This window comes from Podarcis muralis, chromosome 9 (assembly GCF_964188315.1).
Source record: "Podarcis muralis chromosome 9, rPodMur119.hap1.1, whole genome shotgun sequence".
In the NCBI taxonomy this organism is placed as follows: Eukaryota; Metazoa; Chordata; class Lepidosauria; order Squamata; family Lacertidae; genus Podarcis; species Podarcis muralis.
In genome coordinates, this window is record NC_135663.1 from 67,801,287 (window position 1) to 67,814,343 (window position 13,057).

At 43.5% G+C, this 13,057-nt stretch overlaps 1 protein-coding gene across 9 annotated transcripts in view; it reads right to left on the reverse strand.

The window, feature by feature from the left end:
• Positions 1 to 13,057, reverse strand: part of LDB2 (LIM domain binding 2) — a 224,900-nt gene that overhangs the window by 185,638 nt on the left and 26,205 nt on the right. The gene's annotated exons all lie outside the window — the stretch shown is intronic.

Consider the following 13,057-nt stretch of genomic DNA (forward strand, 5'->3'; position numbering starts at 1 on the left):
CAAGGATGCAAAGTATTACTTCTGAGGTAGTATCAGTTTGCAAGGTTAAGTCTACTAAGTATGTACAAACCAGAAGCTGTTCTTCGCTGTCATGGCATTTGGCATCAAGTCTTGCCATTCACTCCAATAAATCGAGACTGAATTACTGAATTACAGTAATGCATTAGACATAGCGCTCTACTGAATATTGTTTGGAAACTTCAATTTCATTATGAATTATGCCCTAAACTTAAGGGAAGCCAGGGATTTTTTAAAAAAATAAAAAGCAAAAATCAAAACAAAAAACCAACCACTGGCAGAATATGGTAAATTTAGCAGGTCCCATTTGGCACTAAATTCTGCAGTAACTGAAATGAGGAAATCATATGCTTGAGCATCTCCCTCATGCATAGAAATGTAAGTTTACTATTTTCCCCCCTTTCCCCCCCTCTCTTCTTCTTCCCCAACCTTATTCTGTATATAACACTAATATCTCACATCATATGTAACTGATATATAGAAAAGACTTTACAACCTGAGAAAAGAGACAATGCAGGTACTTTTGTAAACCAATAAAATCTTTACTGAAAATTTGTTTTTTTTTTGTTTTTTTTTAAAAAAGAAGTACAAAGCTGTATTGCAGCATGATAGTTCCCACAGCAGTCACCAGTGAATAATTCCCAAGGTACATGATGTGATCCAACTGCTGAAGCTAAAGTGGATCACAGGTGGAAGTGGGAGGTGTTGGGTGGATCTGAGTAGTGCTCTGATGAGATAATAATAATAATAATAATAATAATAATAATAATAATAATTATTATTATTATTATTATTATTATTATTATTATTATTATTATTTATTATTTGTACCCCACCCACCTGGCTGGCTTCCAACAAAGATGAAAAATACACTAAAATGTCACATATTAAAAACTTCCCTGAATGTCTTCTGAATGTCAGGTAGTTGTTTATCGCTTTGACGTCTGATGGGAGGGCGTTCCACAGGGCGGGCGCCACTACCAAGAAGGCCCTCTGCCTGGTTCCCTGTAACTTGGCCTCTCGCAGTGTGGGAACCGCCAGAAGGCCCTCGGCGCTGGACCTCAGTGTCCGGGCAGAACGATGGGGGTGGAGACGCTCCTTCAGGTATACAGGACCGAGGCCGTTTAGGGCTTTAAAGGTCAGCACCAACACTTTGAATTGTGCTCGGAAACGTACTGGGAGCCAATGTGGGTCTTTCAAGACCGGTGTTATATGGTCTCGGCAGGCGCTCCCAGTCACCAGTCTAGCTGCAGCATTCTGGATTAGTTGTAGTTTCCGGGTCACCTTCCTGGTGAGTGCCTGGAAGTCGTATCTATGTGCAGAGCCGTTTTATCCATAGGTACTAGGGGTGCGGGGCACCCGGGCACCAGGCTCACAGGGGCACCAGGCCAAGAGTCTGGGGCCCAAGAGTTCAGTGTGGGGAAGAGCCCATCCGTCGGTTAGAGCGCTGCAGCGGGTTCTTCTGCTGTGGGTGGCCCTGTGCAGCAAGTTTGGGGGGCAATCGAGGCAGCAAGACATTGAGGCGGCCGGCTGGCTCCGCCCTCCTGCGCGCCTGGGACTGGGCAACCGGGGAGGGCGGATCTTTGCACCCCGGCACCACATATGCTTAAGACAGCCCTGTCTATGTGACTCTGAGTGCTAGCAGTCCCAAAGATTAATTGGGAAGAAAGAATTTGTAATTTAAGTCTGTAGCATTTGTCTTTAGTCATTCTACATGTTAAGAAATGGAATGTGGTTCCACTGTCCTGGAATTGTACGGCACTTCAGAGTTCAAGTGGGAAATTCCATGTTTGAAGATCCCTTATGTAGTAAAAGATAGAACAAAAAACCCTCCTTTAAGGTTCACATACCAGGGATAAAAGCTGGCCTAGGACCCTTCTTGATATGATAACTTTTTATACTTAGTATGTATGTGGGGTTTTAATATTTTGTTGGAAGCCACCCAGGGTGGCTGGGAAAACCCAGCCAGATGGGCGGGGTATAAATAATAAATTATTATTATTATTATTATTATTATTATTATTATTATTATTATTATTATTTCAGCATCATTTGGGTAGGTTCTCTTTTTGCTTGTTTATTGTATTTCCTTGGTAGTGAGAGAGGTTGGGTGGGGGGTCAGGGCAGGCATAGGCAAACTCGGCCCTCCAGATGTTTTGGGACTACAACTCCCATGATCCCTAGCTAGCAGGACCAGTGGTCAGGGATGATGGGAGCTGTAGTGCATCTAGAGCACCGAGTTTGCCTATGCCTGGGCCAGGGCATGGTTGCTTGTATTTAGTTGGCTTCAGTGAGATTTTTTTGCATGTATTTGGGGGGGAAGGAGAATTGTTGGGTCAAGTTAGCCAGATTGATCTGTATGCTGTCAGCGCGTTTTTGTTGTTGTCCTGTTGGGCTGTGTGTTTGTGATAAAGCGGAGCCATGCAATACAGCTTTGTACCGGAATTTTTAGCTAACGTTGTCCTCTCCACAAAGCTCATTCCCCATAGTTTTCTATCATGTGGCTAGAATTTGGATTTCAGTAGAGGATTTATTGGCTGCCCAGTTGAGAATTTGTAATTGTGGGCACAACTTTACAGTGCTATTCTTTCCTTTAATACTTCTTATTTAAGCTACTAATATTGGGCAAACTAAATAGAACAGCTGAGATTTGGCAGCCCTGTTCTCTTGTAGATGATGTTCGCAGCATTACTTGTTCCTCCTCGGAGAGGGAAGAGGATAAGATAGGTAAGACGACAACATTTACAAGATCATCTTCTTGTTGGTAATAAAGTTTAAAGGCTTTACGCTAAGGGGATCTTTGGGAACAAATGCCAAAAATGCACACAGTTGAAAGGGATCCAACAGCTCACCTTGGGACTCTAAACACAATGCAAGTTTTAGGAGGCAGCATCTCTTAAAAGTCAAAAGGCTGAAAACCTGGCTCAGCCACTGGCATCAACCATTTTGGCCTCTGGGCATTCAGGGTCATGGCATCTGCCAATTTTTTCCCCCAAAGACCTGCTTATTTATTAAATAAGAACATATTGATATAGGAATGTATTAGATAAAATGTAACAAAATATACAATAATAAGAGTACATTCATTTGTAAAAAAAAGGAATATACAACGGGATAGACAGGAAGTCTAGTGTGTTGGTATGTATATGATTTGGGGGAGATTTGTTTTTGTTTTTTCTTTGTTCTTTCTTTTTTGTTGTTGTTTTATTTTCTTTCTAGGTATATAAAATTTGTATATAATTTTTGTAAACATGTTGGAAATTATATGATAGTAAGTCCTGTAATGTAATATGACAACGTTTACCGATGTAATATAAGAATATTAACAAATAAATAAAATGCAAATTCAAAAAGGAAAGGAAAAAAAGAAAAGTGATGCTGCATAAATCTAACAGGACCAGCATAAATGACTTAAGAGGAATATTCATAGGAAACAGCCTTGGACAGAGTCAGACATTGACCCATCCACCTCAGCATCGTCTAAACTGACCGGGTTTCAGACAGGGAACATTCTCTGCCCCACCTGGAGATGTAATCCAGGATTATCTATGAGGATGATGATAATGCAAAGCAGATTGTCTAATCCTCTGCTGTGGACACCTCTTGACTTGGGAGTCTTCTACTGCATTTCAAGGGATGTTGGGATTGTCTCCCTTTGGAAATGGGGCTGAATGAAGAATGATCCAATATAGAAACATGAGCTCCAAAAGAGACGATTCACCTGCAGATGGAACAGCAGGTGCTTCAAAGTTCTGAAGAAACATTGGAGGGGGGGAGTTGGGTCCAGGGTCAAGGTGGGTGGGTTGCCATGGTAACAATGGCCTGCCCTCCTTTGTGACATCTCCTGCTTCTCCCTTAAAAGCCACCAACGACAGGTGTCCATTGTGGGTTTGTGAGGAGAGGCGGAGAGAAGTGTGTAGGTGCGGTAAGAGAGAAACCATGCGGTCAGTTCCAGACCTTCAGGAAGAAGGAAAGTTCAGCAGACTTGTCCTTCGCGGAACAGAGTGGCTCAGGAGACTGAGAAGCGCAATGCAGCTCAAAAAAAGCAATAAAGTGGCCCCGCTCCAGCCTAAGGAGCAGCCTCCTCTGGCACCAGTTGTGACAAAGCTCTTTAAGAGCTTTCCAGAGCTCGAGAAGGCAATAGCCCGACACCAGGCCCGTATTAGGCCAGCACCTGAAGAAGAAGACATAATTATAGAAGATCTCGAATGAGCTGCCGGCACGACGGGTCAAGCGAAGGTGCTCTACTTTGGAAGAGTTAAAAGGGAGTAAGGGAAGAACGAGGGTGATGAGATCGAGGTAACCCTCCAGCCTCTCCTGAGTTGCAGAGGCTCAGGGCAGAGAGGCGGAGGGAACTAAGTTCCCGCAGAAGGAGTGCTCACCTCCAGACCAGGAGAGGCGAGTCACCAGAGGATCGGGGCCGCCCTATGCCTCGGGGCAGATAAAAGCCGGCCAGCCCCAGCCCCAAGTTGCGGGAGCAACATTGTTGGTTGCTAGTTCCTGCCTGAACCCTGTCCTGCTTTCCTGCCGGAGCTCCTGACCCGCCCTGGTTCCCTGCTTGCAAGCCTGTTCCTGACTTCACCCGACTCCCTGCCCTGCACCCAGCTTCAGCTACTACGGACTGCCTCCACGTTGCACCTTTGGCCACGGACCAGACTTGGACTTAGCTGACTCCCCCCCCCCCCCCGCCGCCTTAATGGAACACCATATTTTCTGAAACCCAAATAAAAATATAAATTAATCAAATTAGTCAGCTCAGTGGAAGAGCACCTTCTTTGCATTCTCTGGTAGGTTTTGGCAATATTCCTGGGGAACTGCCTGCTAATTAGTGTCAACAACACCATTGAGCTGGTTGGGATTTGGTGGATTTCTAGGTCCATAGCGCCTAGGACTTGCCGATTGAAAGGTCGGCAGTTCGAATCCCCGCGGCGGGGTGCGCTCCTGTCGCTCGGTCCCAGCGCCTGCCAACCTAGCAGTTCGAAAGCACCCCCGGGTGCAAGTAGATAAATAGGGACCGCTTACTAGCGGGAAGGTAAACGGTGTTCCGTGTGCTGCGCTGGGTTGCCAGATGCAGCTTGTCACACTGGCCACGTGACCCGGAAGTGTCTGCGGACAGCGCTGGCTCCCGGCCTATAGAGTGAGATGGGCGCACAACCCTAGAGTCTGTCAAGACTGGCCCGTATGGGCAGGGGTACCTTTACCTTTATGTGTGTTGTGTTTCAGTGCTGGATTTTTTTTCTGTGGGCGTGGGGTGGAATTAGCTTTATTTCATTCAACATTTGCGCGTTAAGGCCCCGGAACACCCCCCCCCCGAATAATAAAGACACATTGACACAAATATTTTAGTTTAAATGTTAATGGGCAAATTTAGGCCACAGCTTTATTGAATACAAAATGTGAGTGGTATTGGCTTAGGCACTGGCAAATCTATATCTGACTCCTACCCGCCTCGCCTCAATTTGAAGATAAGTATACCCGGGTTGGGAATTTGATGTCTAATATCAGAGATGTGATCCCATTCTGAAGAAGCTGAAGACATCTGCTTTATCCCAATATGGAAGTTGTAAGCAAAGTAACAGTGACAGTGTGTGCAAAGTTTGGTGCTTTATTACAAGATAGCTCAAAACAAACAAAAAACCACGGAGGACATGAAAGATATGTGAACATATGTTCAGGGCAAAGTTATGGTCCACCTCTTTGAGCAGCTTTTAAAATTAGCAATCCCAAACAACTCACTAGTACTGATTTTAGAAATTCATTTGCATAGATGCAAATATTGTGACTAAACAGTCCAAACCGCAGCTTGGGAGAACGAAAAGTCTGTGTCATAAAGATGGTATGATTTACACCGACGGTTTTATAGAACCTTTGATTTGAAAATCTCTTTATAAAAGACACTGACAGTCATCAGGTGGATCTTTGAAAAGGATAAACCAAGAACTCTGGCCACAAGTTTCAATGTAAGGATTAATTACTACTCAAGAGTTGAAAAGAAAAAAAACGTGTATATTCTGCAAAGAATGACAGTTTAAAGCTAATAGTAAATTTGAACACAACGTGTGAGTACAATGGTTTTAAGATAATAATAAATTTAGATATTAGTATACAATAATATAGTATAAAGGTACATAAAATACCAGTACACAACAATAGTTTTATACAAGTCTCAATGGTAGTCAAAAAGAGTCCATATTATATAAACTCAGAATAAAGAATAAAGAGCCAAAAAGGAGTATCCGGAGTATGAATCAGATGTACGACTCAGTAGTGGTGACCAGGACAGGGCCCTGTTTCGGAGTAAACGCTTTCTTCAGCTGGTAATATCAAATAATATGTCAAAATAAATCAAGGTTCTTCAATTCCATAGATCATAAATATAATAAAGTATATACATTCTAAAGTGAATTAGCACATATCATGATATTTGGTTCCATACCTCGGTTTTTTAAACTGTCATTCTTTGCAGAATATACACGTTTTTTTCTTTTCAACTCTTGAGTAGTAATTAATCCTTACATTGAAACTTGTGGCCAGAGTTCTTGGTTTATCCTTATCAGGTGGATCTTTGTCAAAGTACATTTTCCAGATGTCTAAATAAAACAGGTTTACGTTGATGACTTCTGTGCTGAAAGCTGAAGGCGGGAGGCAGCGCTTGCTTCAGCTGGCATCTCTTCACTTCAGTGGCACAGAACATGCACCTGCTTTTTTGATGTTACCTGGCTACAACTCCCATCATCCCTGACCACTGGCCATCCTGGCTGAGGCTGATGGGACCGTATTGGCAGCCATATCCCTGTGTTCTGCTTTCAGGCATCTGAATAAGCTTACAGTGGTACCTCGGGTCACAGACGCCTCAGGTTACAGACTCCGCTAACCCAGAAATAGTACCTCGGGTTAAGAACTTTGCTTCAGGATGAGAACAGAAATCGTGCGGCGGCGGCAGCGGGAAGCCCCATTAGCTAAAGTGGTACCTCAGGTTAAGAACAGTTTCAGGTTAAGAACAGACCTCCAGAATGAATCAAGTTCTTAACCCGAGGTACCACTGTAATTGGTTCAGGGAGTAAGATTGCACACTTTCAGCCAAACAACACCCAAGAGTGGTAAGCACGCTGCCTTTTTTTGCACAGCAAAGGATGCTTCCCAAAGGGGTGGTTGGGAGTTGAGAGCAGAATTAAGCAACAGAGAGGAAAGGGGGCGCTTATCCCTTTCCCTACCCTTTGCTGCCCTGCTCAGAGTTGCTCTCCCAAGAGCCTCTCCTTCCCTCACTCTAGCTTCAACTCATGTCTTCAAAGCATCATTTTGGAGCAGGTGCATAGTAGGTGGGCAGAAATCAAGCGCTCTCCTCTCACCTCTCTGTTAGAATTCCTGATCTCTGATTGCAGTCATGGGATTTTTGTCTATCACATGACGGTGTATGTTTTGACTCCACAGAGTGGGAAGTGACGGAGACAGGATGTTTGTGTTACTGTGTTCTGTGAAGTGGGACTATTGTCCTTTGTTTTTTTTCTCTTTGCTGTCTGATGCTAGAGAGAGAGGGAGCCATGTTGCAGTGCTCTGTGTGTGTTTATGTGTAAATAAAGTACATTAGCCCAAATGCTGAGTTGCTGAGGTCTGTCACGTGCATGATGCGCAAACTCTGTGGATCCCTAAGTCAGTTGGCATCAGTCGCTGTGATGTTTGGGCAGAAGAAAGCTTATGAAGCTCCCGAACAATAGACCAGGAGGGAGAGAACATGCCAGCCGGGCATGTGTCTCTGCCAGGGTCCTACTCAAGTGTAGGCTGAACTCCTGACAGTCTCCACACTCAACTGTCTCCTCTGGAAGTGTTTCTTCCTGTACAAAAGTTGCCACCTAGCTACCATGACCCATGTTCTAGTGTAATGTATACAGTGGTACCTCGGGTTAAGTACTTAATTCATTCTGGAGGTCTGCTCTTAACCTGAAACTGTTCTTAACCTTTAGCTAATGGGGCCTCCTGCTGCTGCCACGCCACCAGAGCACAATTTCTGTTCTCATCCTGAAGCAAAGTTCTTAACTCAAGGTAATTTTTATGGGTTAGCGGAGTCTGTAACCTGAAGCGTCTGTAACCTGAAGTGTATGTAACCCGAGGCACCACTGTAGTTTGTATATAATGACCACTCACACTATACAGAGCTTATAGCCCACCTACTCTCAGCAGCCAGAAGCATCATAGCCAGACACTGGAGAGACCTGTCAGGGGAGAACATGGACCAGTGGTACCAAATCATATGGGAAACAGCCTTACTAGAAAAGCTAACCAATAAACTGAAACTGACACGGGGATAAATAGAAGAGGATGCCTCCACCCCAATATGGCTCCCCTTTATCACATACACAGCCCAACAAGACAACAAGAAGAACCCACCAACAGCATATGAATCAATCTGGCTTACATGACCCAACAAGCCCCACCCCCATGCTAACAAACCCCATTGGCAGCCAACCAGACAACCAACCATACCCTGGGCCCCCCAACCTCCCTCACTACCAAGGAAACAAGCAAATAGAAAGAGAATCTATCTAATTGACGCTGACACAAAACCCCACACGTACACTGTCAAAAATATTAATTTCACCACCACCCCTTCTTTCCCTCCCTCTTCTTCCTGACCTTATACTGTATTCAACACTCATATTATGTCTCATAACAAATGTAGCTCATCTTATAGAAAAGACTGTACAACTTGAAAAAAAGAGGCAAGGCATGTACTTTTGTAAACCAAGAAAATCTATAATAAAAAACAAACAAACCAGTGGGACATGACTCATGTATTAGTGTAATGTATACTTTGGCTCTTACTATCAAGAAAACCAGTGGGACTCCTCTCACATTATTGTCCCTTATTTATAGAACACCAAGATTAAATTGAGTTTTGAACAAGATAGGAAGCTCCATTCTCTCTATTACAAGAAAAGGGTCCGCAAGTAAAGTTATGTTTTTAAATAATAATAATAATAATAATAATAATAATCTTGTGACTACTGTATATTGAAAACCACAACTTGGGTCAATATACCGTATTTTTCGCTCCACAAGACACACCTGACCATAAGACGCATCTAGTTTTTAGAGGAGGAAAACAAGAAAGAAAAAAATCTGAATCAAATGTTGTACTAAACTATTTAATGAACTACCGGTATATCAGAATATTATTTCAACCACGTAAAGTGAACAGCAGTCAACAGTGGCATTAAGAACCATCATTACTGTCATTAACAAATGAAGAGAGACTTTATCCCCTAGTAAGGGGGACAGGCAATGGAAATATTTGAGCTTCCCACATTGAGTCCCTTATATCTAAGGACTATATGGTTTGGCCCCACACAATTATTTTAATAAAGCCAAAAGAAGTAGGAGTTTCTTTCTTTTTGTTCATTGCAGAAAGCTCTGGGGGCTTTCATAGGAGGGAGGAATGAGGGAGAAATCTGATTCAATTCCCATTTAATGTCAAACCTACCTAATTCACACCTTCATACACAACACAAGGACCAAACCACAGCCGCCCTTCAAATTTCACACTTCTGCAAAGGAAAGCACTAGTGTCCCAGCAAGACCAGTGGCAGAGGGAGGGTCTTGCATGGAGGCACGTCGCCTGTGGGGATGTGGGACGTTGCCCACGCAAGCGTTGTCCCAAGGGGGTGGCGCACACGCCCTCCCATCCCAATGGGGCGTTCGAGCACGGGGGGGTGGAGGGATTACACTGCTCCCGCTGTGCTTGCTTTACACTCGTGTAAGCGGCTCCTGTCCCGCTTTGCTGCTTTAATGCGAGCTGAGGAGGGGGGACAGACATTTCCTTTTACTTTTTAGGAGGAAAAAAGTGTGTCTTGTGGAGCGATAAATACGGTAATTGATAGCCAAAGAAGAATCATATTTACCTTCTGAAATTTTACACATACTAAAAATAATATTGTCTGCCTGCTAGATACTACCAGTGCAACAAGATAATGCTTGAGCAGGTTTTCTGTTTAGAAAGCTTTTGGACACATTAAAGAATGGTGCCTCTAAACATGCTAACGATTAAATAATTGTTAAGCTGGCCATTCAGTTCCACTTCCTTCATTCCTCCCAGTCTCTGGACGACTTGAGTTCCTTCAGCCTAACCTAGTGGTTGTGAGTTAAGTCCCACCAATGGCACTCTGTGTTAAAAAACATGTCAGAGCTGCGAGCCAGGACCCGATTCATCAGGCCAGAAGCCAGTACAAAGCCAGTCTCTAGACTGCTGTAGCCCAGAGAAAGGCCCAACACAAAAGGTGGTCTTTTGTAGCTTTTCCTGCCCATATTGGAGCCTTGATGGATGTGGCTAGCCCAGAACGTGGGAATAAATGATGGCTCAAGGTAACTCATAACATGGAGCAACCATACACAAGGCTGATTGTCTCCTAGTTCTAAGTTGGTGAGACATTAGGCCAGGACAGCAAGGGTCTAAATATTTCTTAATGCTTAATACGATCTCTGCTGCAGGTACCTAACTGCGTCCCCAACTCCGTACTTCTGTTGGAAGCTGGTGAATGCCCAGTTTCAGCTAGAGCATGGTGGGCTGCCCTAAAACATTGGCTCAGGATTTCAGTATTTAATCTAGGGATGGGTTTGTACCAACATTTGACCAATGAGGAATTTGTCAGCAAATGGCAGAAAACTATGGCTAAAAAAGCCACCTCTATTGGTCTGTCTCCCCCCCCCCCAACTGTATTACCTGGGCTATGAAGGCGCTCAAAAGGTTTTAAAGCAAAGATTATGGGACAATGCACACAGTGACTTGCGATCTCGGTCACACGCAGTCTGTAGTCCACTGGCAGCAGGAGTTCAATATGGGTATGTCTTTGAGTTAACATCTTACATCAAAAACCTGACAGTACCTAACTATCGAAGGCTTTTCACCAAAGCCAGACTGAATGTCTTCCCCTCTGCAGTGCTGGATGGTAGGTTGAGAGGAGTTCCCTACCAGACTTTGCTCGTGTGCTCAAGACATCGATTCCATAAATCATATTTTGTTACATTGTGCGAAGTATGAGCAGGCCAGGGCTGAACTGATACTACCCTTGCTGGTGCCTTTCCCGGGAAAGTCAGAGGCTCACTATGTCAGGTTCCTACTGGAAGACCGGACAAAAGCTAGAACGTTGGCAGTGGCAAAGTTTTTATCGGTGGTTGCAAGAACAAATGAGCCCTATATTCCAAACAAAGTGCTTGATTAACCTGGAGGTAGGCTGTATGAACTCTGTATTGATTTGTAATGTTTTGTTGGGTCTCTGGACCGTAATATAGTTGTTTTCTTAATGCTTGTGATTGGGTGTTTTATTGTAGTTAGGGTGCAATGCTATGCCCTCACAGCAGGTAGCAGCAGGCAACATGGGACTTACTTCTCAGTAAACATGCGTAAGATCAGGCTGTTAGTTGTTGGGAGAGCTCCTTGCATGCTGAAAAATAGGGGAAATGGTTTGAAAGGAAGACACCATGGTGGCTGCCACCCCAAGAAGCCTTCTCAGTGAAAAGATTAAATATGAAAGAATGGTTAACATATAGAGACATGCTGTTGGAAGAAAATAACGTAATTAAGATCAGGCCTTATGAGGAATTAAAAGATAAACTATCAAGTTGGATGGAATACCACCAAATGAACGACATTTTCTTAAAAGACAAAAAAACAGGAGGTTTTGAACAAACAAAATCAATATTAGAAATTGCAGTAATACAAAACAATAACAAAATACTGTCTAAGGTTTATGAATTTCTATTAGAATGGCACACAAAAGATGAAGAAATTAAGAGTGTCGTGATCAAATGGGCAATGGATGTTGGCCACAACATTAAATATGAGAAGTGGATAAAATTATGGAACACTGGGCTAAAATTTACAGCGTGTACATCGTTAAAAGAAAATCTGTTTAAAATGATGTATAAATGGTAAGGTAAAGGTAAAGGTACCCCTTCCCCTACGGGCCAGTCTTGACAGACTCTAGGGTTGTGCGCTCATCTCACTTAAGAGGCCGGGAGCCAGCGCTGTCCGAAGACACTTCCGGGTCACGTGGCCAGCGTGACGAAGCTGCTCTGGCGAGCCGGCACCAGCGCAGCACACAGAAACGCCGTTTACCTTCCCGCCAGTAAGCGGTCCCTATTTATCTACTTGCACCCAGGGGTGCTTTCGAACTGCTAGGTTGGCAGGCGCTGGGACCGAGCAACGGGAGCGCACCCCGCCGCAGGGATTCGAACCGCCGACCTTTCGATCGGCAAGCCCTAGGCGCTGAGGCTTTTACCCACAGCGCCACCCGTGAGGTATAAATGGTACCTCACGACAATTAAATTGACAAAGATGTATAAAACAGGAAACAAGAATTGCTGGAAGTGTGGGGTGAAAGAAGGTAGCTTCTTTCACATGTGGCGGTCATGCGACAAGGTGAAAACTTATTGGGAAAGTATATACAATGAACTAAAGAAGATCTTTAGGTATACATTTCTGAAAAAGCCAGAGGCATTCTTGTTGGGAATGGTGGGAGAGGATATTGATAAGACCAGAAATTGTTCCTATACGCAACAACAGCGGCGAGCCTACTGCTGGCTCAGGTGTGGAAACAGCAACAATTGCCAACAGTAGAAGAGTGGCAGTACAAGGTTATGGAATATGCAGAAATAGCCAAATTAACGGGGGAAATTCGACAACAGGGCGATGAAACATTTCAAAAAGAATGGGAAAAATTTGTGTCATATATAGGATAAGGTGAAATAGTGAAATTAGTAGAATGGAAACAAACCTCATAATGGCAAAATAAAAAGAAATTTTATTGGACATTAATGACAATATGAACTAAAATGTAAAATGCAATCAAGGTATCGAACAGTATTTGTAAATGAATATAGACACACAACAAGATTCGTTTATACAGAAAGATTTATTTGTATACAGACACCATATGGACAAAGATGGAAGAAGAAGAACAATATACAAAATGGATAAAGACAAGGCAAAAAATTTAGAGATGATATAAAAAAGCCAGAAGAAGGAAGGAGGGAAGTCAGCTCTTAG